Genomic DNA, 27,853 nt, shown 5'->3' on the forward strand with positions numbered 1-27,853 from the left:
TTTTCTGATGTGTTCTTGAATCTGGTTTGCGAGTATTTTATTGAGTATTTTTGCATCAATGTTCATGAGGGAAATTGGTCTATAGTTCTCTTTCTTAGTTGTGTCTTTGTGTGGCTTGAGTATCAAGGTAATTGTAGCCTCGTAGAAAGAGTTTGGCAGTAAGCCTCCTGCTTCTATTGTGTGGAATACTTTGAGGAGTATTGGAATTAGCTCTTCTTTGAATTTCTGGTAGAATTCTGCACTGAAGCCATCTGGGCCTAGGCTTTTTTTGTTTGGGAGACTTTTGATGACTGCTTCTATTTCATTAGGGGTTATAGGTCTGTTTAGATTGTTTATCTGTTCTTGATTTAGTTTTGGCAAGTGATATCTATCCAGGAAATTGTCCATTTCCTTTAAATTTTCAAATTTTGTGGAGTACAAATTTTCAAAGTATGCCCTGATGATTCTCTGGATTTCCTCAGAGTCCGTTGTTATGTCCCCTTTTTCATCCCTGATTTTGTTAATTAGCATGCTCTCTCTCTGTCTTTTGGTTAGTTTGGACAGAGGTTTGTCTATTTTGTTGATTTTCTCAAAGAACCAACTCTTTGTTTCATTGATTCTTCTCAGTGTTTGTCTGGTTTCTACTTGATTGATTTCAGCCCTCAATTTGATTATTTCCTGGCGTCTGCTCCTCCTGGGGGGAGTTTGCTTCTTTTTGTTCTAGAACATTCAGCTGTGCTATTAATTCTCTAGTATGACTGTTCTCCAGTTTTTTCATGTGGGCACTTAGTGCTATAAACTTTCCTCTCAGCACTGCTTTCAAAGTGTCCCATAAGTTTGTGTATGTTGTATCTTCATTCTCATTGAAATCGAGGAAGTCTTTAATTTCTTTTTTTATTTGTTCCTTTACCCAGGGATGGTACAATTGTGCATTGTTCAATCTCCATGAGTTTGTAGGGTTTCTGCAATTTGTGTTATTGTTGAATTCTAATGTTAATGCATGGTGGTCTGATAAGATGCAGGGGGTTATTCCAATTTTTTTTTGTATCTGTGGAGATTTGCTATGTTTCCTATTATGTGGTCAATTTTAGAGAGGGTTCCATGTGGTGCCAAGAAGAAGGTATATCCCTTTGTATCCGGGTGGAATGTTCTATAGGTGTCTGTTAAACCCAGTTGGGTCATAACTTCTATTAATTCTTTTGTTTCATTGTTAAGTTTCTGTCTAGAGGTCCTGTCTAGCGTTGAGAGCGGAGTGTTGAAGTCTCCTACTATTAGTGTGTGAGATTTTATGTGCATTTTGAGCTTTAGTAATGTTTCTTTCACGAATGTAGGTGCCTTTGTATTTGGGGCGTAGATGTTTAAAATTGAGACTTTGTCTTGATGTATTCTTCCTTTGATGAATATGAAGTGCCCTTCTTCATCTCTTTTGATTGATTTTAATTTGAAGTCTAATTTGTTAGATATTAGGATTGCTACGCCCTCTTGTTTCTTGGGACCGTTTGATTGGAAGATCTTTTCCCAACCTTTTACTCTGAGATAACATCTGTCTTTGATGTTGAGATGTGTTTCTTGTATGCAGCAGAAGGAAGGGTTCTGTCTTCTTATCCATTCTGCTAGTCTGTGTCTTTTTATAGGCAAGTTGAGGCCGTTGACATTGAGGGATATTAATGACCATTGATTGGTGATCCTTGTTTGCACTTGATGTATTGTTAGTGAAGTTATTTTGTGTAGTTTCTCCTCCCTTTTTCTTTTGGTGTTTTGTAAAGTGTGATTATATATTTCCTGTGTCTTTGTGAATGTAGTTATCTTCCTTGGCTCTAGGTTTTCCTTCTAGCATTTTCTGTAGAGCTGGATTCATGGATACGTATTGTTTAAATCTGGCTTTGTCATGGAATATTTTGTTTTCTCCATCTATGGTAATTGAGAGCTTTGCTGGATATAGTAGTCTGGGCTGGCATCCTGGTTCCCTTAGCGTTTGTAGGACATCTGTCCAGGATCTTCTGGCTTTCATCGTTTCCATTGAGAAGTCAGGTGTAATTCGGATAGGTCTGCCTTTGTATGTTACTTGGCCTTTTTCTTTAGCTGCTCTTAATATTTTGTCTTTACTCTGTAGGTTTGATGTTTTGATTATTATATGGCGAGGTGACTTCTTTTTCTGGTCAAGCCTATTTGGTGTTCTGTAAGATTCTTGTTCTTTCATAGGCATGTCTTTCTTTAAGTTAGGGAAGTTTTCTTCTATGATTTTGTTGAATATGTTTTCTGTACCTTTAAGTTGAATTTCTTCACCTTCTTCTATACCTATTATTCTCAGGTTTGGCTTCTTCACGGTGTCCCATATTTCCTGGATATTTTGTGTTAAGGATTTGTTGGTTTTGAGATTTTCTTTGGTTGACGACTCTGTATCCTCTAATGAGTCTTCAACACCTGAGATTCTCTCTTCTATCTCTTGTATTCTATTGGTGATACTTGCATCTGTAGTTCCAGATCATTTACCCAGCTTTTCTATTTCCAGCATCCCTTCATTCTGTGTTTTCTTTATCGTTTCTATTTCAGCTTTCAATCCTTCAACTGTTTGAGCTGTTTCCTTAATTTTTTGGTTGTTTTTTCTTGGTGCTCTTTAGATTCTTTGAGAGATTTGTTTATTTCTTGAATTTTCCCCCATTTCATGGATTTTTTGTTTGTTTTTTCTTCTATTTCTTTAAGGGATTTCCTCGTTTCTTCTTTGAGGGTCTCCATCATCTTCATGAAATAATTGTTAAGGTCTGTCTCCTCTTCTTCGTCTATGTAGTGCTTTTTGGGTCTTGCTGGTGTTGGATCCCTGGATTCTGGTGGGGTCATGTTGGTGTTTCTATTGCTGAGTGATCTCTTATTCTGTCTTCTTCCCATCTCTTCTTCCAGTGGGTGCTGGTGGGGTCTTTCTGTCTCCACTGGTCTCCTTCCTTCCTGCAGCTGAAGCTGGGGATGCTGAAGCTGGACTCGCTGGGGTTGGGGTCTTGGAGGGGCTGATGTCTTTCCTGAAGCTGGACTCGCTGGTGTTGGGGTCTTGGAGGGGCTGATGTCTTTCCTGAAGCTGGACTCGCTGGGGTTGGGGTCTTGGAGGGGCTGATGTCTTTCCTGAAGCTGGACTCGCTGGGGTTGTGTTCTTAGCGGGGATGATGTCTTTCCTGTGTGGGAGGGTCTTCTGGATGCCAGGAGCGGCCCCGAAGATCGAGGGGGATGGGTGATGGGCGGGCGGTCCCCGCCAGAGATCCAATCTCACCTGAAGCTGAACTAGCTGGGCATAAAATGAAATTTTAAAAAATTAATTAAAATCAAAAAAGAGAATCAACTGATTAGTGACCTAGGCATTAGAATACTAACCACATTATATACAGGTCCACCTATCCTCAAAAGGAAGGGCTGACACAGAGACCACAGAGATAAATTAACCAACACAGGTAAAGGTTAAAAAAGAAGAGAAACAGGCACACTACTTAGGCATATATTCCATCTTCTTACAACCAAAAAGACAGTTATATCACTTGCTTTTGAGGGACATACCTGGGCAGAGAGACAGACTGACACCTATCAAGTTTTCATAAAATCTTGATAAATTTATTCATATTATTCTGATAAGACCAAAAGACAATTTTGTGGGGAGCAAATGAAGTCCCGAGCGAGTGTGTACTGTGTAACATAAGCACAGCCATGTCAAGGACCCCAAAGCATCAGCATTGACATGAAAGTGACAAAGCTTAGGTGAGGTTCAGGGGGATGGCACATCTTCCTCTGGTCCTTGTGGGGATATTGACAGGGTGTGCAAGAAATGTCCACTGTAGCTTTCGCCCACTGGATGATTACAGCCTGAAGACTGAGCCCATACAGAGTCTGCTCCCAGAGGGATTAGCTAAGCCTGCCTCCTATTTAGCTACACCATAAACTCTACTTCCCTGTCCAGATGGATGCAGTTGCCCACCTCCGTGTTCAGCTATACATAATAATCACACTGGGCTTCAGGGGTGCTACAGCTTCTCCATCGAGAGCTCAGGCCACCAATCCAAGACTCTCTGTGTACCTAGGTGTCATTTTTTTTAGTGTCTATTGTTTCTTCATTCCATTGATTTCATTGTTGCCCTTAGTCAGGGTTCTGTGCCCTAAACTATGCAAGGAAGCAGTACAAAGAAAAGCCTTTCTAGTAACTATGTGTGTCAGTCAAAAAACCGCACAATTTACTTCTATTTTATGTATCATCTGAAGCTCTGAACACCCTAGTTCTCCATCTGTTGTCCCCTTAACCTTCTAACAAGTCTCTCCTGGATTTTCTCCTGCATTGTTAGCTGGATTTTTTCCCATTTGTTTGTTTTGGGGTTTGTTCATATTACAAAAGAAATTATGTTATTATTGAAATTTTAATTACAGAAGGAATAACCTTCCTAGATTTGTGATGCTGGTCTCTGCTTTGTGCAGATTACCTTCATGGATAATTCTCCTTTTCCCTGTGCTCTCCTCCTGGATGATTTCATCCATAGCTGTGACTCTAACTACATTCTCAATTGTGAATCTCACATACACAATTGCTTCTCTGACATCCCTACTAATTACCATACATGGGTTCAACCCTTCTTGGATATCACCAACTACTGAAGCCTCAGCACATTTAAATTAATAAATTCAAATTCTAATTTATTATTTGCAACAGCCAAGCCTTCTGTTTTCCAAAGTTTCCTTCAGTTGATGGCACTGCTAACCCCATAGCAATAAAAGTTGAAGAGGATACACTGGAGGGGACACAAAAAGGACTTTTCAAGACTCACAATGAGTTGATCTGACTTTGGGGATGAGCCTTGGTAAACAGAAGGGAAGCTGTTCTTGCTAAACCCATTTAGCAAGTCATGATAAAACTGGATTTTTACAAAGATGTCCACAGATATACCCGTAAAGATTCAGACACCCGATTAACAGTTGCTCACACCAAGACTCTCCGTCGAACTCAGAGAATCACTGATCAGAGATTGCTCTTTTACATAGCATGGTCAGGGAGGGACTTCCTGTGAAGGAAAGAGTTGAGTCCTGAGCAGTCCTTGTATATCTGGAGCAAAAGCATTTCAACTAGAAAAGACAATAGCAGAGGACCTGGGAAGAAAGGGGTAGCCACTGTGGTAGCACACTTGAGGAAAGGGGACTTGGCACCCATTAGGTAACAGGGAGAGGGAGCATGTAGATCTTGTGCAAGTGGCAGGCATGAGAAGACTCTGGGTGCATATTTACTGGCATGTTTCACAGTGACCCAGATGACAAGTAACAGTGGCTGGAACAAAGCTCCAGACAGATCCAGGGTATGGGAGCTGGTAGTTAAAACAAAATCCTGGAAGGCTTTCCACTGATAGCCTTTTGGATGTGACTCAGGGACTATGTTGCCAACACAAGAAAGCTAAAGTTAAGTGAACTCCAAATGTCTTATATTACACTGTGTTACTGTTTCTTCAGGTTCAGATCTTCACAGCAACAACATTACAGTGCTTCAAGTATACACTTTCATAGATTTTTTTTGAAAAGAGCCAGACAGTATTTAGGTGATAAAAAGAGAAACTGCAATAGGAAAAATGAGTTTTCAATACAGACATGAACTCAATTCCAAATATATATCATGCTGGAGTTGGGGGGCTGTAGATAAAAAATTACTGACAGAAAGCATGGAGAGCGATAATCCTTGTAAAAACAATTTAATAGGATTCCTGCAGAAAGCAGATAAAGCTATGGAATTCTCCCCTGGGGAAGAGTGGCAAATAGGGAATTTGACCAAATGAACCAAACCATGAGAGATTAAGGGTGGCAGAATCTTATGAAGCTAACTTTAAAAGATTTTTGCTGAAATTATCACATGTAAACACAAACACAAGATCAAGCCTAGCCTAGGCTACATGGGATTATAGACAAACTGGTCTTATAGACTGAGTCCCTAACTAAGGGAGGGAATGGGGGGGCATAGAGTTAAGTGGAAGTGGTGGCTCATACCTGTAATCCTACTATGCTGGAGGCTGATGCAGGAGGATTTCTCTAGATTCAAGGACAGCATGGGCTACCCTATAAAACTGTCTTTTTTATTTTATTTTTTACCTGTTTATTTTTACTTAAATTACAAACAAACTTGCTTCACTTATCAATCCCAGCTCCCTCTAACTCCCCTCCTCATCCGTCCCCCAAGCCCCCCAAATCCCCCACCAGAGGAAGAGAGACTGTCTTAAAATATCAAAAACAAACAAGAAGGAATCAGACAAACAAAACGAAAATGTAGTCAAGGGAAGAGTCTTTGTCAATGAGCACTTGAAAATTCTACTACCCAATGTTTTAAGATCATGTTCACCAATATACAAAAATGGTAATTGGCAATAACTCCTTGACAAAAGTTTGATGATTGTTAATGCTGAATATCATTGATATGAATATGTAAGTAATTTAAAAGTTAGGATTACAGTAATCCTCCTCAAATCATATTCCTTTGTCTATAATCTATCCAAGAAGAGGACATATAGAGTAAAATATCTCATATGTTCTTCTGAGTTCTTTAAGCACTTTATATTCTGATGTCATGCACTTTCAGCATAGTGTCTAGCTGTGGATCTCTATATTTGTTCCAGTGAGATGCAGGAGGAAGCATCTCTGATGATGCCTGAACAAGGCAATGATCTACAAATATGGCAGAATGTCGTGAAAAGTCATTCTATTGCTGCTGTTGTTTTCAGAACAGTAGTACTTGGTTTTATCCTAGGTCCCTGGGTTACCCAGTCTCAGGTTCTCTGTCACCCAGGCAATGTCAGGTATAAGTTCCATAGGCCTTAAGTCAAATCATACATTAGTGGGTTACTCCCAAAGTCTTTGTGCCACCATTGTCCTAGCATATCTGGCAAGCAGGACACCTTTGTAAGCCTGGTGTTTACATTTCTCTTTGAGTAGCTTGTAGAGTGTCTTCCTGTGCCATAGATGCAGGAATATAGAAGTGAAGGCTCTATGTGAGCACCAGCTTGACTTCTCCATTTTCAATAAATTGTGTGGATGTTGGTTTCAGCAATGGAACCTTGCAGTTAGTTTATAGAGAGCAACCTATTGTCTGGGGCAACAGCCTGGGTTGTTTGGGCATTACCATGAGTCCCCTTTGGCCAACAACTCAATTAGATTTAACCCAGTCTTACTGCTGGAAGCTTCATTTGGTGAAATAGATGCCCAGTTGGGGCTTATCTGCCCCAATCTTTGATGATTCTTCTAAATTGCTTTCATATATGTACATATTTTAGGAGGCTTCTACTGTATCAGGTTTTTTTACTATCCCTCAAATGGCCCTTAATTTTAGCTGTCTCTCCTCATAGTCTCTGCTCATGCTCCTCTCTCCTTCACCTCCCCTCTTGATCCTCCTTTTCTAGAATCACTCTATCCATCCATAACTATCTATTCTATTTCCCTTCCTTAAAAAGATCTGTCTGTAACCCCTGGATCCTTACTCTATACCTAAACTCTGTGTTTTTTATCAACTGCAGCTTGGTTGTCATTAATTTAACAATTAATATCCACATATAAGCAAATATATACGATATTTGTCTTTTTTTAAACTTCGTCAGTTCTTTTTCACCTTTTTATGTCTTTTTTATTTTTAAATTTAAATTAGAAACAAGGTTGCTTCACATGTCAATCCCAAGTCCCTCTCCTTCCCCACCTCACACACCCTCCCACCAAGCCCCCCATCCCCCTCCCAATCCTCACTCCTTTCCACAGGGAGGGTGAGGCCCTCCATGGAGGTAGTCTGTAATTTCATCAAGGGCAGGGCCTAGGCCCTTCCCAAAGAGTCCAAGCTGAGAAAGTATCTCTCATTGTGCATTAGGCACCCAAAGTCCATTTGTATGACAGGGATAAATATTGATCTACTTTCCAAGGCCCCATTGATTACCTAGGCCTCCTCACATTCAGGGGGTCTCGATCAGTCCCATGCTGGATTACCAACCATTAGTCTGGGGTTCAAGAGCTCCCCCTTGTTCAGGTTAGATGTTTCTGTGGGTTAAACAAGTTCAGTCTTAACCCCTATGATCATCAGTCCCTGCTCTCTGTCACTGGGTTCCTTGAGTGTAGCTCAGTGTTTAGCCATGGATGTCTGCCTTGGCTTTCATCAGTCATTGGTTGAAGGTTCTGTTTCCCAGACTCTCTGGCAGTAAGATGTAGGCTGGCACTCCCCTGATACATGTCTAAAATCCATATATGAGTGAGTACATATGACGTTTCTCTTTTTGTGACTGGGTTACCTCACTCAGGATGGTTTCTTCTAGTGCCATCCATTTGCCTGCAAATTTCAATATTCCACTGTTTATTTTTCCACTGAATAGTACTCAATTGTATAAATGTACCACATTTTCTGTATCAACTCTTCAGTTCTTGGGCATCTAGGTTGCTTCCAAGTTCAGGCTACTACAATTAATGCTGCTATGAACATAGTGGAACAGATGTCCTTGTTGAATCAAAGTGCATTTTTTGGGTATATGCCTAAGAGTGAAATTGCTGGGTCTTGTGGTAGACTGATTCCCATTTTCCTGAGGAATCTCCATACTGTTTTCCAAAGTGGCTGTACAAGTGTTCCCCCTTTCCACATCCTCTACAACATAAATTGTCATTGGTGTTCTTGATTTTAGGCATTCTGACAGGAGTGAGATGGTATCTCAGAGTTGTTTTCATTTGCATTTCCCTAATGGTTAAGGATGTAGAACACTTTCTCAAGTGTCTCTCAGCCATTTTAGACTCCTCTACTGAGAATACTCTATTTAGTACTGTACCCCACTTTTTAATTGGATCTTTTGATGTTTTGGAGACTTGCTTCTTGAGTTCTTTGTAAATTTTAGACATCAGTCCTCTGTCAGATATGGGGTTAGTGAATGTCTTTTCCCATTTTGTGGGCCGCCCTTTTGCCTTTTTGACTGTGTTGTCTTACAAAAGCTTCTCAGTTTCAGGAGGTCCCATTTGTTAATTGTTGGCCTTAGTGTCTGTGCTACTGGTGTTACGTTCGGAAGCAGTCTCCTGTACCAATTCATTCAAGTTCCTTTTGTTATCTTATTGCTCTAGCTAGAACTTCAAGTACAATATTGAAGAGATATGGAGAGAGTGGACAGCCTTGCCTTGTTCCTGATTTTAGAGGAATCCTGTTGGGTTTCTCTCCATTTAGTTTTATATTAGCTATGGATTACTGTATATTGCTTTTTATATTCCTGTTATCCCTGATTTCTCCAGGACATTTACCATGAATGAGTATTGCATTTTGTCAAAGGCTTTTTCAGCATCTAGTGAGATGATCATGTGGATTTTCCTTTGCACTTTGTTTATATGGTGAATTACATATATAGGTTTTTTTTGTATGTTGAACCATCCCTGCATCCCTGGGATGAAGCCTACTTGATCATGGTGGATGATTTTTCTGATGTGTTCTTGGATTCGATTTGCCAGTATTTTATTGAATATTTTTGCATCAATGTTCATGAGGGAAATTGGTCTGTAGTTCTCTTTCTTAGTTGTGTCTTTGTGTTGCTTGAGTACCAAGGTAATTGTAGCCTCGTAAAAAAAAGTTTTGCAATGAACTTCCTGTTTCTATTGTGTGGAACACTTTAAGGAGTATTGGAGTTAGGTCTTCTTTGAATTTCTGGTAGAATTCTACACTGAAGGCATGGGCCTGGACTTTTTTTGGTTGGGAGACTTTTGATGACAGCTTCTTTTTCATTAGGAATTATAGGTCTGTTTAGATTGCTTATCTGTTATTGGTTTAATTTTGACAAGTGATATCTGTTTCCTTTAAATTTTCTAATTTTGTGGAGTACAGGCTTTCAAAGTATGACCTGATGATTCTCTGGATTTCCTCAGTGTCCATTGTTATGTCCCCCTTTTCATTTCTGATTTTGTTAATTACCATCCTCTCTCTATCTGCCTTTTGGTTAGTTTGGATAACTTTGTTGATTTTCTCAAAGAACCAACTCTTTGTTTCATCGATTCTTTGCAATGTTTTCCTGGTTTCTACTTTGTTGTTTATAGCCCCTCAATTTGATTATTTTCTGGCATCTACTCCTCCTGGGTGAGTTTGCTTCTTTGTGTTCTAGAGCTTTCAGTTAAGCTGTTAATTCTCTAGTGTGACTATTCTCCAGTTTCTTCACGTGGGCACTTAGTGCTATGAACTTTCCTCTCAGCAATGCTTTCAAAGAGTCCCATAAGTTTGGGTATGTTGTGTCTTCATTCTCATTGAATTCCAGGAAGTCTTAGATTTTTTTATTCATTCCTTGACCCAGGGATGGTGAAATTGTGCATTGTTCAATTTTCATGAGTTTGTAGGGTTTCTGCGATTTGTATTGTTGTTGAGTTCTAATTTTAAAGCATTGTGGTCTGATAAGACACATGGGGGTATTCCCTTTTTTGTATCTGTGGGGGTTTTCTATGTTTCCAATAATGTGGTCGATTTTAGAGAAGATTCCATGTGGAGCAGAGAAGAAGGTATATTCTTTTGTGTTTGGATGGAATGTTCTATAGATGTCTATTAATCCCAATTGGCTCATAACTTCTGTTAGTTCTATTGTTTCTTTGTTAAGTTTCTGTCTGGAGGTCCTGTCTAGTTGTGAGAATAGAGTATTGAAGTCTCCTACTACTAATGTGTGACATTTTATGTGTGATTTGAGCTTTAGTAATGTTTCTTTTACGAATGTGGGTGCCTTTGTATTTGGAGCATAGATGTTCAGAATTGAGACTTCATCTCGCTGGATTTTTCCTTTGATGCATATTAAATGTCCTTCTTCATCTCTTTTGATTTAATTTAGTTTGAAGTCTAATTATTTAAATATTAGGATTGCTACACCAGCTTGTTTCTTGGTCTTTTCCCAACCCTTTACTCTAAGGAAATGTCTGTCTTTGATGTTGAGATGTTTCTTGTATGCAGCAAAAGGATGGGTTTTGTCTTCGTATCCATTCTGTTAGCCTGTGTCTTTTATAGGCAGGTTGAGACTGATGATACTGAGGGATATTAATGACCACTGATTGTTGATTCTTGTTTGTTTTGAATTTATTAGTGGTGGTGGTGTTACCATGTGTGTATTTCCTCCTCCTTTGGGGGGGGGTGTTTGGTAAACTGGGATTATCTATTGCCTATGTTTTTGTGAGTGTAGTTATCTTCATTGGGTTAAAGTTTTCCTTCCAGTACTTTTTGTAAGGCTGAATTTGTGGATAGGTATTGTTTAAATCTGTTTTTTTCATGAAATATCTTGTTTTCTCCATCTACAGCAATTGACAGCTTTGCTGGGTACAGTAGTCTGGGCTGGCCTACTTGTTCCCTTAGCATTTGTAGGACATCTATCCAGGACCTTCTGGCTTTCATAGTTTCCATTGAGAAGTCAGGTGTAATTCGAATAGTTCTGCCTTTTATGTTATATGTTAGCTTTTTTCCTTAGCTGCTTTAAAATTTTCTCTTTATTCTGTAAGTATGATATTTTGATTATTATGTGGCAAGGGGACTTGTTGATATTTTAGTATCTGTTAATTGGTATGTGTGTGCATGTGTTTATACCGCATGATTGCAGGAGTCTGCAGAAATTGTAAGAGGGTGTTGGATCTCCTAGAACTGGAATTACTACCAGATAGAGCTGTAATGTAAATGCTTGAACCCAGATCCTCTGCAAGATCAGTAATCACTCTTAACCATTGAGATACCTCTCTGGCCTGTTTTGTAACCAAAATAAACTTACATGTGAAACTTGCCATTTCTACAAATATTATAAATTTCCACTTGAGTTAAACCATTATTCAAAGCCTTCATGTTGGCATAAATATTGGTAATAGGCAAGCTGCAAGTCTTTGCAATAGCCCAGAGGAAGGAACTAGCAAAGAGAAAGCCACATGTCACACAAGTCACCATGTGACAGTGAAGGAAGCTTTAGAGAAATAGGGAAGTCTGCAGTGTTATTTAAAGCATCCCTAGAGAAGAAACAGAAAAAAGGAAAGGTTACCCTTTTTGAGTAATTCAGAAAAGCAAATAGATTTCTCAAGCTGTGTAGTTGTAGCCCTGTAAGGCACTGTGACTGGGTGCAGGGAGTCTGGGAAGGAAAACTACACTATGTCTTAAAGGGAAAATTGTTTGTATCTCTTTAACATGACTTAATGTTATCTCAGCTTCCTTGGGGTTATTTCTGGCCTGGTTTGCTCTCTGTTGCTGCAATAAGCATCATGACTAAAAGTAACTTGTAGAGGGAAGTGTTTATACAGTCCAAGAAAAGCTAAGGCAGGAATCTGGAGGCAGGAACTGAAGCAGAGATCATGGAGTAATACTGCTTATAGTATTATACAACTTTCTCGACTACTTTTATTACACAGCTCAGACCCACCTTCACAGAGATGGAATGATACGCAGTGTGCTGACGTGTCCTACATCAATTAGCAATTAAGAAGATGCTCCACAGGCCAGTTGATGGAGGCAACTTCTCAATTGAAGTTCCCACTGGCCAGATGAGTCTATCAGGTGTAAAACTGACAAAAACCCAGCCAGTACAGTCCCTTATTGTGCTTTTTGGTTTTTTGTCAACTTAACACAAGTCCAGGAAATCTGGGAAGAGGAACATTAGATTGTCCTATAGGTAAGTCTGTGGGGCATTTTCCTGATTAATGATTGATGTTGGAGGGCCTAGCCCATTGTGGGTAGTCCTAAAGTGTATAAAAAGGCAAACTAATCAAGACATAATGAACAAACCAGTAAGCAGTATTCTTCCATGTCTTCTGCGTCAGTTCTTGCTTCCAGATTCTTGCCTTGAGTTCCTGCTTTGACCTAGAAATATTACATAAAATCAATCCATTCTTCTCCAAGTTGCTTTTGGTCATGGTCTCTATCACAGAAAAAAAAACAAAACACTAAGACACTTGTGCAGGTGACTGACCAGCCCAATTGGAATGTCATGTCTTCACCTAGGCCAGAGATTGCATTTTCTTGACAAGAAAGAAATATTTTTTTCTTAATGGACCTTTAACGCTTTTGTAAACTTACTCATTTTTACAAAGATTTAATAAGTAAAGTAAATGCAACTATCAATTTTAAAAATAGTCTATATAGAAAATAATAAAAATATTATAGATAAAGATAAATACATAAACTTCAAAAAGATGTATTATTATCTCAAGACATAAGAGGCTATTTATTATCAATTGCATAAAATGATTAATAGCTATTTATTATAATGTATACTCCAGTTTGTAATGAAACATGCCACAGTTATTTAAAGCCTTTAATTGGCAAATAAATTAACCATAATTAATGGCAAGTGAGATCAATTATAAATGTGGATCAGAAGGATAATGTACCTTTTAATAAAGATATTGAAAACAATTTTAGCAGCACTTGTTGCTCAGCTAGTATGTTAGAAGTTTGTGACAATGATAAAGGATCCAAATAATACTGTTTGAACATCCATGTCAGTATATTTGGAAAGTGATTCTTCAACAGGTCTGTAGGGAATGAGCATATTCTATAGAGACCTTTGTAATCCTCCCTTTGACTATCAGACTATTGAAATGATGGCCCTCAAGAAACCTAAATCTCCTCAGGAGTCTCAAGTTTGGAGGAAGAAAAGGCTAAAGCCCAGTGTCAGTCAGAGGAGGAATTTGTCTCCCAGGAAGAGACCTTTGCGCAGTTGATAACCTAGAGCCAACATAACAGTATGTCAGTGATGGACAGAGTATACGTGGACCAGTTCTGTTTAATTATGTATATCTGTTGTCCTCTACTTAACCCTAAATTTTATGCCAGGACCCAAAAGATGGACTTAATAGCATGGAGTGTGGGCTATCATGATTTCTTTATGTGTTCCTTTTCCAAATGTGACCATATAGAATGATCCTAAGTCTCCTTTCTCTATTTTTCACTATCATTTGTCTCTTTAGTTGACCTACTGAGGACAGATGAGTGGCTGAACCTCACCACCTCTGACCCTAACAAGCCCAATAACAATTTTGAGTGTCAGGTAGCTTCAACAAGGTGACTAGAGGATAAGAGTGAAGATTGAATGGTCCTAAGCAACTGCTAGAATCACTTTATTCCAGGGGCTTTTCTTATCTCCTCATCTGAGCTGGCATTAGTTGTTTTCTAATCTCTATTTGGTAAAGCAGAGAAATGCATATTTACATTTCTTTTGGGCTCTAAAGAAGGATGATGCTTTTAAAGTTTCTCCTAAGATTTTGCCTTCCTTTTGTATTGGGAGCCCCTTTGATCACATAATGCTGTGCTTAGCATCATAGCGTGAGCCTCAATAAGCTAGGCTCAAGCCATATATCCTTGATAAGTCAATTTAAAAGTCAAGTTAATAGTTAAAATTAGAAAGAGTAAATTTATCCAATATGTCCACATTAGAAAGAGGGCAGAGGTCTAGTGTCACCTCTCCCAAAAGGTTCATCTTCTGGGTCCTGAAACAAACTTGACGTTTAAGTAGATGGCCAGAGTTATGAACAGCCAAGAAATCCTAGTCATGGTATGGTTCTAGTCACCATTGGCCCATTGCTGTCTCTTCAGTAAGGTGGTCTACAGTTGAAGGTCTCTTTTAGAGAGAGAAGTTTCATATCTTGTTAGTTCTTTCTCTTCTCACAGTATGAGGTTTTGTAGTGTAACTACAGTTTCTTAGGTCCATAGTTTCAACAGTCTTATAACCAAAGTAAGTGACACAAGTGTTTCTTTTGAATATCTTCATCCCATGTAGTCCTAGTAAGTCACCTATGTTCAAACTAATGGTCCTACACTGAGGAGTTTACTAGCATCAATAAATATGCTTAGGCTGGCCAAAAACTTATGATCCTCCTGCTTTTGCTGCCTAACTGCTGGGGTTACAAGCAAGCATTACCATGACCAACATGACTTCATTCCAGTTCTATAACTTCTCCCACTTGTCTCTGAACAATAGTATCTGAAAATTCACTGACCAGCCATCTGAGTTGTCAACTTGACTACATCTGGAATTAACTAAAACCCAGCTGTGAGGGATTCTTCTTAATTAAATCATTTTAAATGGGAAGACCCACTTCTAATTCAGATCTTCTGAGGTGGGAAGATACATTTCAATCTGGACCACACCTTCTGCTGGCAGCCTCTATAAAGGACAAGGAAGAAGGAAGCACTGCTCTTTGCTGCCCATTGTCCTCGCTCTTTTTGGCAAGTTCATTCCTCCACTGGCATTAGAGCCTATTTCTTTAGGATTCTGGTGTATACTGAAGACCAGCTAAGATTTCCAGCCTCATGGACTAAACAACTACTGGATTCTTGGACTTTTCATTGGTAGACCATCATTGTTGGACTAGCTGATCTACAACCTGTAAGCCACTCTAATAGATACCCTCTCTATAAATACATAGATTCATTCTGTAAGTTATGTTCCTCCAGAGGGCCCTGACTAATACATGTCCCATGTCACCAGGATAACTTATGTACTGGTTTGTCTGATTTGATTTCATGTTCAGAGAGTATGTGACAGACATCAATGAGTTAGTGCCAATGAACACTTTATAGCCAATTCAAGCAACTAAGAGGTATAGAAGGAGTGGTTCTTGAGTCAGACATTATACCGTGCTCCATTCTGTTTCCCTGGTGAGGAGATCCTACTCTCTCAAAAATATCACCCAGTTCCCTTTGTTAGGAGCTGTATTTCTGCAGAATGTTAACAGGCAACAGTTTTTCATAAGACTTTACAAAAACACAACTATCAAAAGTAAATGCTTTTGTGGAATGTTAACAGACAGTAGTTATAAAGTGTTCCAGAAGCACATTCAATAGAATAAACATATTTCAAAAGTTAAGTATTTGTTACAGACTTATCTTTCAATTATCAGGAGGCATGTCTTGTGGTGCCCAGAGTTAGAGTCTATCTAATTGCTTTGCTGAAGAAGACAGTCCTAATGTAATTAGGAATACACAAACATAATAATTGAAGATGTTTAACATCATTAACAGTTCTATTTAGAGGGCACTGTCTCTGTAAAGTGTTTTCTTAAGCTTTGTTTCTAAGAAGGCTTATATAACTCACACACACACACACACACAGAGAAGTCAGCAACAATGATCATCATTGCATAGATGAATTATATGGAATATATATAAAGTAAGTGTCTACTGTTGGAGTAAAGTTCAGAATTCTTGACTCAGTAGGACAATAGGGTTCCAGTACTCTAACAAAAAAATTAATTAAATCTCTTATAAAAAATATGGAAAGGAGCGTTAGCAATAAACTAGGTCTCTAGGGTTGGGAAGGGAAGTCCCTTTGTTAGGCTGTAAGGAAAGAGCTCGCACCAGCAAGCAGACTCAGTGCCATCAGCGTGGGCAAAGGAGACCCCAACAAGCCACGGAGAAAAATGTCCTCATCAGCCTTCCTCGTGCAGACCTGCTGGAAGGAGCACAAGAAGAAGCGCCCTGACTCCTCAGCCCACTTCGCCGAGTCCCCAAAAACGTGGTCCAAGAGATGGAAGACCATGTCTGAAAAAGAAAAGTCGAAGTCTGAAGACTTGACCAAGAACAACAAAGCTCGTTATGATAGGGAGATGAAGAATTGCATTCCTCCCAAAGGTGATAAGAAGGAAAAAATATCCTAATACCCCAGAAAAATCACTGTCTGCCTCTTTCCTGGTTTGCTCTGAACATGGCCCAAGCCTGTCTACTGAAGGTACTGCAAAAACAATTGGGTGAGCTGTCCGAACAGTCAACCATATGAGTCGGGAGCAGCAAACTAAATGAGAAGCATGAACAGGCTGCCTCTGCACACTGCACCAAGGGCTAAAGTGAAGCAGGAAAGACGGGTCCTGGTAGGTCAGCAGGCTCGAAGAAGAATAAACCAGAAGATGAGGACGAGGAGGAGGAAGAGTGAATGCGGTCCTAAAATGTGTGGAGTGTATTTCCTCAGGCAAGGATTTGCTAAGAATCTGAAATTCAAGTGCAGCACAACTTGAATATAGCTTCAGAATAAAACTATCCAGATGTTGGTATAGCTGATGAGATCCTCTGAAGAGAAACATACTTAAAAAAAAAGGAGTTTGTAGCTTTTTCAGAGGCTACAGTGTGCAATTACATTTAAAGCTGTTGATGATGAGTGTTCTTAAATATTTAATGATTTCTTTAATTTCTTATGATAGACCAGTAAATTTTGTGGTTTTGTTTTTTTTTAGGATTGTGCATTTCTTTTATTTTTTAAAAAAGCAATAAAATGATGTATTTTTAGATGGAACAATGTTACTATAAATAGATGTTCAACTCTAGTTCTAAACACAATACCAAAATCCTTTTGTCAACGCAAACAAATACATACCAGGGTTTCAAATAGCAATATTGTCCATATGGAAGATTTTTTTTCTCCAGGGCCCTTTTAAGTCTGGAAGACACTAAGAGGTGAGCATTATACCACATATGTATTGAAACCTCTTCAAAGAGAAAGGGAAGGTTCTCCAAACACACATTTCCCATTTTACGCAGATCCCATTGGTTTCAGGAAACTGTAGTTGCAGGGACTTAAACTAACAAAATCCAATGCAATGTAAAAACATTCCATCATTTGAATCAGTTATTCCTTTAAAAGAGCCAAGTGAGGTACAGGTGTGTGGGTGAAAGGAATTTTCTTGTTAGTTCTCTACAGTCCACAGTCTCCAAGAGTTGTTCCAGTTCTCATCCAGGACGCTGTCCTGAGGATGCCTTGCATTTCTCCATATTCACTGGGGTAAAAAACAAGCTGTTCAGTCTGGCTCAGAGCCAATGAGATGCAGAGCCATGCTCTAGCCGGCTGTGCCCCTTGTTCAGGCCTGTTCTTGTCAGTCACTGTACTCCCTCTCCTTCAAACACACCCAGCTGCTGAGATACCAGTGCTGAGCAGAAGCACTTGCTGGTGACTTTGCATGTATGAAGCCCCATGATCCTTTAACTTTGTCAACTGTACACTATGTTAAGCGCTTAGCTTTTCACCCATGTAAACTGCTTTGTATGCCCATTTCTCTGACAGGCAAATACTGTACAAAGCACCCAAACTATTGTTTTAAAAATTAAAGTCATCCATGTGTATCTATTATACACTTTAAGAGTCAAGAATCTAAACAGTCAATTTTCTCAGCAACCATTCATTTTGAACTGTCAATGGTATAGTTAACGGGTGACTAGAAAAGAAAGCAAATGGTAAATATATTTTGGGACATTCATTTCTAAAGGTCTGAATTCTTGAAAGTTTGGATTATATCTAATTTTTAAATAATATTTTTGAGAGTTTTACAAAGACCAAAAGGTTAAAAGAAAAGTACTGCATTTTCCCCCTTTAGCAATAATCAGATGAAGTTCTTGAGTGATAAACTTAATATAGTTTGGAAAAATCAGTGTTTGCAAAATTGGTTGGCTGGGAAATGCCTTTATTCCCAGTACTTGGGAGACAGAGGCAGGTGAACCTTTTTGAGCTGAAGACCAATCTGGTCTACATAGAGAGTTCCAGGCCAGCCATGGCTTCATAACAAGACCTTGTCTCCAAAGAGTGGGGAGAGGCAGGTATGGGACTGGAGAGATGGCTCAGAGGTTGTCCACAACCTCCAGTAACTCTAGGTCCAGGCATTACTCCATGGGCACTAGACACTCATGTAGGACACATACATTCATGCAGGCAAAACATCAAAACATAAACACACACACACACATGTGCACACACTCAGGGTTTGGAAGTAATTGTTGCTCTTGCAGAGATTTTGAATTCGGTTCCCAGTTCCACATGATATCTTACAGCTGTCTTTAACCCCAATTCTAGGGGATTTGATTGCCATGTCTGGCCTCCACAGGCATCAAGTTTGATGTGGGATGACCTGTAGGCTGCAAACATGTGTTGCTTTTATTGGTTAATGAATAAAGCTGTTTTGGTTGATGGCAGGGCAGAATATCCTAGGCCACTGAAGGAGTAAGATACCAGAACTTTACCAGTAAGCCACAGTTATGTGGTGATATACACATTAGTAAATGGGTTAATTTACTTGTGAGAGTTAGTCAGCAATACAATCAATCTAATTAACATAATTATTTTAACAAAATAATACAATCAGAGTCTCATTGCTGGTTGTGGGTAGACACATGGCACTCAAATTTGTCCCAATGATTACAATGCCACATATGCCTTTGTCAAGCTTGTATACATTTCTCGAATTTAGTCAAAATTTCTCCTTTTCTATTCATTCTCTTGATGCAAGCCAAAGTCCTAAGAAAATCTACCATATACTCAGCATTCTCTCTCACAAGAGCCCTATCCCTCCAGGTACTCTTACATAGACCACTATCACCACCTGCCTGCCACAAATTCCATCAAAAGGGTCCTTGAGTTTCCTTGAGTCTATTTCCAAACTCCTCTACTAAAAAGAAGAATTCACAAAAGGGAAGCCCAACTCCTAACAACATATTTAGATACTTTCTTAGTTAAGCTTTCTATTGCTGTGAAAAGACACCATGACCATGGCAACTCTTATAAAGGAAAACATTTAATTGGATGGCTTGCAGTTTCTGATGTTTAATCCATCATCATCATGGTGGGTCATGGCAGCGTGAAGGCAAACATGGTGCTGGACAAGGAGCTGAGAGTTCTACATCTTGATCTGTAGGAAACAGAAAGTGAACTGTGAGAACAGTTTGAACGCAGGAGGCCTCAAAGCCCACCCCAATAGTGACACACTTTCTCCAACAAGGCCATACCTACTCCAACAAAGCTATACCTCCTAATAGTGTAGTCCTAGCACTTGGGAGACAAAGGCAAGCAGATCTCTGTGAGTTGGAAGCCAGCCTGGTCTACATAGTGAATTCCAGCACACTCAGGGCTTCATGGAGAGGATATCTCAAAAATAACCAAAAAAATGAAATAAGGGAAGGGAGGGAAGAGAGAGGTTCCTAGAATAAAATTATTTCAGCAGCTACCAGGGCATCCAGTATTTTCTCTCCATATGTGATTAAATTTCTGCAGACAGCAGATACCCCAAGCTGATCTTCTAATCATTTCAAGATTACCATAATTTTGGGTCATAGTCCATGCTCCAACAAGCCAGGTTCAGCCATCTATCCTCAATAAGCCATTAAGAAGGCTAAATTCATGTGAAAATCATCAGAAAGAGAATTAACCTGTGTGGCCACATCAGAAAGAGAGACAATGAGATCTAGTATTCCCCAAATCCATCTTTGGGGTTCTAAGGTGAAGGTAAAATTCAAGTAGTAGGCTAGAGTTATGGATATTTAGGCATCCCTGGTCAAAGTGTGTTCATAGCCACATTGACCCAACACTGTCTCTCCTGAAAGATAGTTGTAAGTCTCTTTTAGGGGGAAAATTTCTCCTCTGTCTGGCCTAAGTTTCAGGCTTTCTCTTTTCGCCAAATTAGATGCCTAGGGGAACTGCAGTCTCTGAGGTTCATGGTTTCCCCAGTCTGGTTGCATAAGTGAAGGACACAGTGTCTCTTTAGAACAGCTTCATTCCTCTGGGAATGTTTACAGTTTGAGTACCATTTGAACTAGCTTGATGACTGCCATTTGGTGACCAGCGTTGTCTTTCAGAGATTTTCTATGTTGTTTCAGTGCCTTGGAACTATTGAGAATATTGTATCTTTTATGCTATAGACCTTGTCAAATTGGATGCTGTTTTGAACTGTCTGCCCTGTGTTGGGCCTTTGAAGCTCTGCTGAGCCATTGCGGTTCTGATGAACCTTGTGAGACATAGAAACAAGGGTTTTGAGGAGCCCCCATTGTAAATGTGTAACCAAAATAAATAAATAGATGATAAATAAACAGAAAGAATTGTATTTCATTTGTACTATGTTGGTGTCTATACTAGATAGTGTTGTGTCAACTTAACACAAGCTAAAGTCATCTGAAAAGTAGGAACCTCAATTGAGAAAACTCTTCTATACAATTCAGCTGTCAGGAATAATCTTAATTGGTGACTGAGAGAGAGGGTTCAGAACATTGTGGGTGGTGCCATCCCTGGGCTGGTAGTCTGAGTTCTATAAGAAAACAGGCTGAGCAAGCCACTAAGCAGCACCCTCCATGGCCTCTGTATCAGCTTCCTGCCCTGAACCTGTCCCTGCCCTCACTGCTTTTGATGATGAACTGTTATGTAAAACTATGAACAAAATAAACCCTTTCTTCCCCAAGTTGCTTTTGGCCATGGTGTTTCATCACAGCAGTAGTAACCCTAAATAAGACAGTCTCCTTTGTGTGTGTATATATATACACATATATATATACATATATATATATATATACTTTTATGTGTTATTTTACATCTAAGCAGCATGAGGCAAAACTTAATCCACCCCTAGAATTCCTAAAAATAACTGAGGAAAACCCTCTGGCCACTTCCTTTTTCTATATTTCTTTTGTAAATCTCTATGCTGACTTCCAAGAACCACACAGACTAAAGACTGCCTCTGTGTGGGCTAGGGAAGGGGAATAGAAGAAAGGTGGACTTAACCTTGCAGAGAAAATAAATGGAGAGCTCCAGAAATTCACAGAAGAACTGAAAAGATATAAGAAAAAGACAGGAAAAGGATGGCAAGGCCCAAAGAAGCCAAAACTATCTGCATCACCACAGCTCCCACAGAGTGTATCAACAGAGTAGGGATGGTGCAGACAAGCCACTTCCAATATTGAAGAGTGTGAAGAAAGGTGTAGGGCCAAGCAGACACCATAACGGGGAAACAGAAAACTGCATAAGGCATGGCCATGAACAATGCAGCATGGACTTCAGTGACATGGAATCCAGGTATGGAGCGAGAAGATGAACTCTAACCATGAAAGGTATACTGCAGGGAGCTGGTCTGAGAATAAGACTGCAAATCTGAGAGGAGGGGGATTCTATGAGCAAGATGATGAGTCCAAGAAAGCACTAGCCAATTTAAAGCAGAACTGCACAGTCGCCCCCAGAGTGGTAGAAGCAGACTTGTGCAGGAGCAGCTGACAGCTGCAAGATGCCATGTCAAGAAAACCCTTGCTGAGTTGGCAGCTCTGCAGCCTGTGATTCTCTGTGAACTGCACTCTCAGAAAACCCAGAGCAAGCAACACAGGACTGCATGGTGGGTCAGGAGCAGCAGGAGTCTGCCACTTGAGACAGATCCCAGCAAATCAACAAACAGGCTTGCTTGCCTTCATAATCTATACTCCCATACTCTCTCCATTTTTTGTGTTGTGGTTATTTGCTTGCACGTTTTCCACTCTTTTCTTTTTCTGTTTTCCTCTTCCAATGAACACAGGCTGGCAAGAAGGGCAGATCTCTGTATCTCAACACCCTATGAGCTGGGAATGACAAAAGTCACTTGACTGTATCTCTACCTCTCCCTTTCCAGTCAACATTCAGCCAAGGTTGCCACTGTCTCCCTCTTTGGTTCCCAGTCCCCTCTTCTGTATACATTTCTGTCCTCCACTGTTTTTCTGGCAATTCAATACTCATAATTGGTCTTGTCTTGAGTTTTCTTTATTTCTTACTGCTGTTATTTTTCCTTCCACTCACGCAAAGTAACTGCTATATTAGCACATATACTAATGGAGCATACAGTGCTTCATTGCTCCCTAGAACACTTGATGCCTAAGGAATGACTGACATTGTATTTGATCGTAACCATACTTTCACAATGGATTTCCTCTTTAATAGTGACTATTTTACAGATAATATTCTACTAGTAGAGGAGTATTGGAAATTATACCTGTGTCCATACTAGCTAGGTGTGGAAAATACCACAACTCTACAACATCTTAGTCCCTCTTGGACAGTACACACACTCCCTTTGATAGAAAAGGAGTAATTTAAAACAAGCAAACAAAGTAAACAATAAGCAAGTTAAACCAACAACCTAACTCCACATTTGAAAATCCCAACACAAAACACAGGAACATGAAAGACCAAAACAACAAGACTCCTTCGGAACTTACTAAGCCACCAGCATCAGCATGCATTTAGAATGGATCAGATGCAATACCAGACCAAAAAAACAAAACAAAAACTAAAGAATGACTATGTTCTTATGTTCAAAAAAATCAAACAAGACACAAACTCCTGAGTGGATTCTATGAGAACACAGAAAAATGAGCTGGGTAAGAAAGTGAGTCTAATATATTAAAGTGATTCAATAAAAGAGCTCTCTTGAAAACTTCAACAATAGAATAGATCAAGGAGAGAAGAGAGAATCTAAGCCTGGAGACAAGTGTGGCAATTGGAACATTCCTACGAAGCAAAGATAATTTAGCAAGAAGTTATAGCAATACTTTTGAGATAGATGAGACACTATGAAAAGAACAATCTATAGATCATGGGCATAAATAAAGGATGTAAGTCATTCACAGTGATACACGCCTTTACTCCCAGCACACAGGAGGCAGAGGCAAGCAGATCTCTGTGAGTTTGAGGCTAGTCTGGTCTACAGAGATAATTCCAGGGAAGCCAGGGCTACACAGGAAAACCCTGTCTCAAAAAAAGACAAAAAAATATAGAGGATGTAACTCTAATGGCATAGAACACATTTCAACATAACCATAGTAGATATTTACCAAAAACTATGAAAGAAGATGCAAATCCATATATAGGAGGCATTTTGAACATCACACAGAGAAGATTAAAGACATCCCCATTAATCCACTAAGTATACAAAACAAAAGAATTATTTGGAAGCAGCCTCAGAGGAACACCAAGTCACACATAAAGGCTGGACCATCAGAATAATACTGGGTTTCTCTACAGAAACTCTAAAAACAAGGAGTGCTTGAAATGTATTTCAAGTTCTGAAAGACAACAACTACCAACCCAGAATACTATTCACAACAAGGTTATCTATCATAATTGGAAGAAAAAGAAAACTTTGCATGATAAAACCTCTTAGAGCTGATAAACACTTTTAGCAAATGGGCAATATAAAAAACTCAGTTTATAAAAATCAGTAGTTGTTCTGTATAACAATAAAAAATGTGAGGAAGAAACCTTGACAATCAATACACACACACACACACACACACACACACACACACACACACACACACATACAGAAAATCTATGTGTATAGAACTATATCATTAGGAGTAATTTCATTTCTGTTTCTTCAGCAGAATAATAGTGGTATTTTTTCCCTAGGCATGTAACCTATCTAGCCTCAGATTCATGATCACTTTACCAGTGCCTAGTATGGGTTCTATCTCTTGGAGTGGGCCTTAAATCCAATCAAAAAGTCCTGGTTGCTCCCATATATACTAAGGTCTCCTAAGGGACCACTTCATAAGCAAGTATTTTAAAGTGACTTTAGTATTTAATATCTTATGTATCTGTAACTAGAAATGTGTAAAGTGATGTGTATGAGCTCTATGTGTGATGCAAAAGTTTCTAGAGCTACACTGAAAATTAATCAAGGTAAAGGGAATCTTCTTTATTTACTCATTTATTCTGGTGCTGGGAATTAAACCTTGGGCCTTGCTCTTGCTAGGCAGTAGCTCTACCATTTTCTATACCTCCAGATAAGAACTGAATTTTAATTTGGGTAGTGATAATAGACTTTTTCAGGTATTTCTTTTCATATAAATATATTTTTATTTTAATTAAGTATAATTACAGTCTCTCCTTTTCCTCTCTTCTCCCAACCCCGTCCATATACTCTCTCCCTCCCTCTCAAATTCATGGCCTCTCTTTCTTTAATTGTGATAGTTTTATATATGCATAAATACATAAATACATAAATGTATCCTGCTGAAAAAAAGTTTCTAGAGCTACAGACACGAGTTTAATAATGCAAAATGCATGCAAAGTGACCAGCAAGTACTGCTTTATGTAATGCACACTATGCATGAACTGTCAACATTAAGATAATTTTGGCTTGGGCTTTTTTGAGTCACAGAGTCTCATCATGTAGCCCTGGCTGTCCTAGAACTCACTATGTAGATCAGGCTAGCCTTGAACTCACAAGATCCTCATGCTTCTGCCTCCCAGTGCTGGGATTACAGCTGGCTTTTTCCTGATATTTTTACCAGTACAATGCAAATGAAAACCTTGGCATTTAGACAATCCTACCTTTTGAAACACTTGTCTATACCTATTTTGCTTGATAAAATGAGTAATTTGCTGTTGTGTGCTGCATCTGTATGTTGGAAAATGAGTCTGTTTGTGGTCACGAGCACAGTCCCTTGCATTAACAGGAACTCTAAAGTCCCGGGGTTTGTCAGTGACACAGACATATTGCTGGACTTGTGTATGAAAAGTAGAAGCTGAATTAATATATAAAGTACTTCTTGTCATTCTTCTGTATAATCATGCTAACTTGGACTGAAGAGATGGCTCAGCTTCCAGAATTTGGTTCCCATCACCTACATCCTGTGACTCACAACTGCCTATAACTTCAGTCCCAGGGGATCTGATACGCTTATCTACACTTGTATGTGCACACACACACACACAATTAAAAATTCTTAATTAAAAGGTAAATGAAATAATGGAATACTATTCAGCAGAAAAAACAATGGAATCTTGAAATTTGCAGGCAAATGGATGGCACTAAAATAAACCATCCTGAGTGAGATAACCCAGTCACAAAAAGACAAACACGGTATATACTCACTTATATATGGATTGTAGACATGAATCAGGGGAGTGGCAGCCTACAATCCCACTGCCAGAGAGGCAGGGAAAGAAGAAGGACCCTAAGAGAGATATACATGGAACCCCAGAGAAGGTAGAAGGAGTCAAGATCTCCTGAGCAGATTGGGAGCAAAGGGTGGGGGAGGGGAAAGAGAGCCAGGAAAAAGAGAGGGAGACAAGAGGAAGGGAGAGGAGGACATGGGGGAGCAGGAAAGTTGAGTTGGGGGAAGAATAGAGGAGAGCAGGATGAGAGATGCCATAAGAGAGGGAGCCATTCTAGGTTTAAGGGGAGATCTGGCACTAGTGAGAACTCCAGAGATGTACAAGGATGACACCAACTGGCAAACTAAGCAGTAGTGGAGAGACTACTTTAAATGCCCCTCCCTAATAATGATTCGACGACTATCTTACATACTATCCTAGAACTTCCATCCAGTGACAGACAGAAGCAGAGGCAGACACCCACAGCTAAACACTGAACTGAACTCCTGAAACCCAGTGACAGAGAGGGAGGAGTGATGAGCAAAGAGGTCAAGACTGGGCTGGTGAATCCCAGAGGAACAGCTGACCTGAACAAGGGGCAGATCTTGGACCCCAGACTGATGGCTGAGAGGCCAGCATAGGACTGATCCCTGAATGTGGGTGTCAGCGAGGAGACTCAGGCAATCTATGGGGTTTTGGGGCAGTAGATCAATATTTATCCCTGGCACACAAATGGACTTTGGGCTTGCATCCCACAATGAGGGATGATTTCTCAATCTGGACACTTTGGGGAGGCCCTGGGCCATCCCCAGAACGAAATGACAGACTCTAGAGATCCCCCATGGAGGGCCTTACCCTCCCTGAGGAATGGAGTGGGGATTGGGTGGGGGACTGGGGAGCTGGGGGGAGGGAGTGGGCATGGAGGGAAGGGAGAGGCATCTGGGACTGACATGGGAAGCAAGCTTGTTTCTAATTTAAATATATAATAAAAAGTGTATAAAAAGGTAAATGAAATCATGCTGTCAGTATCTCCTTATATATTGACTGTATTATGTCCCTATTCTATTCTATATACTCTCTAAGATGGAAAGGTAGAAGAAAAATTGCCAAGCTGGTACCCTCCAAACTACAATTGTTAGAGGCATTTACCTTTCCCATATCTGTATTCATGTGTTCCTAATTGGATGAGTATTCTCCTTAAGCAAAGAAAATTAGACAAGCCTGTGAACTCCAAGCAGTGTCTCCCAACAAGTAAGGCATTGGGCAACAGTCACTTAATAAATATATGTGTAAACTCCTGAGTGAGGTAACACAGTCACAAAAAGAGAAACATGGCATATACTCTTTCATATATGGATTTTAGGCATAGATCTGGGGAGTGCCAGCCTACAATCCCATGGCCAGAGAGTCTGGGAAACAGAACCTTCATTCAATGGCTGATGGAAGAAGAGGCACACTCCCATGGCTAAGCACTGAGATGAACTCAATAAAGCCAGTAACAGAGAGGGAGGACTGATGACCAAAGGGATTAAGACTGGGCTGGTTTAACCCCCAGAAACAGCTGACCTGACAAGGATTAACTCTTGAATCCCAGGTTGATGCCTGGGAATCCAGCATGGGACTGATCAAGACCCCCTGACTGGGGGTGTCAGTGAGGAGGCCTAGGTAATCTATTGAGCCTTGGGCAGTAAATCAGTACTCATCCCAAGTATACACATGGACTTTGGACTCCCATAGAACAATGTGAGGTGCACTCTCACCCTGAACTCTTGGGGAAGGGTCTAGGCCCTGCCCTGGATGAAATGACAGACTATGGACACCCCCATGGAGGGCCTCACCCTCCCTGGGGAAATGAGGGGATAATGAGGGGGTTGGGGGAAGGGCACAGGAGGAGGGGAGGGAAAGGGTGAGGGACCTGGAACTGACTTGTGAAGCAACCTTGTTTCTTATCTAAATTTAAACTTAAAAATAAATAATTAAAAAATAAAAATAAAAAATAAATAAATAAAATATATGTGTAAACAAGTACTTATTTTTAAAGTAGCACGGTGGTTTGAAAGAGAATGTCCCCCACAGGGAGTGGCACTATAAGGAGGTATGACCTTGTTGAAGGAAATATGTCACTGTGGCGGTGGGCTTTGAGACCTCTTTTTTCTCAAGCTTCCCTCACTGTGACAGGCAGTTGACTTCCTATTGTCTTCAAGCTGTAGCCCTCTCAATTCCAGCACCATGTCTGCCTGCACAACGCCATGCTCCAAGTCATGATCATAACAGACTGAACCTCTGAA

General features: G+C 39.8%; 1 pseudogene; it reads left to right on the forward strand.

The window, feature by feature from the left end:
• The window catches only part of LOC110342820, a 29,583-nt pseudogene extending 12,733 nt beyond the window's left edge, over nt 1–16,850 (forward strand).
• Nucleotides 16,851–27,853: the final 11,003 nt, after the last annotated feature.

The sequence above is a fragment of the Mesocricetus auratus genome, unplaced genomic scaffold (genome assembly GCF_017639785.1).
Source record: "Mesocricetus auratus isolate SY011 unplaced genomic scaffold, BCM_Maur_2.0 Super-Scaffold_15014, whole genome shotgun sequence".
NCBI classification, from domain to species: domain Eukaryota; kingdom Metazoa; phylum Chordata; class Mammalia; order Rodentia; family Cricetidae; genus Mesocricetus; species Mesocricetus auratus.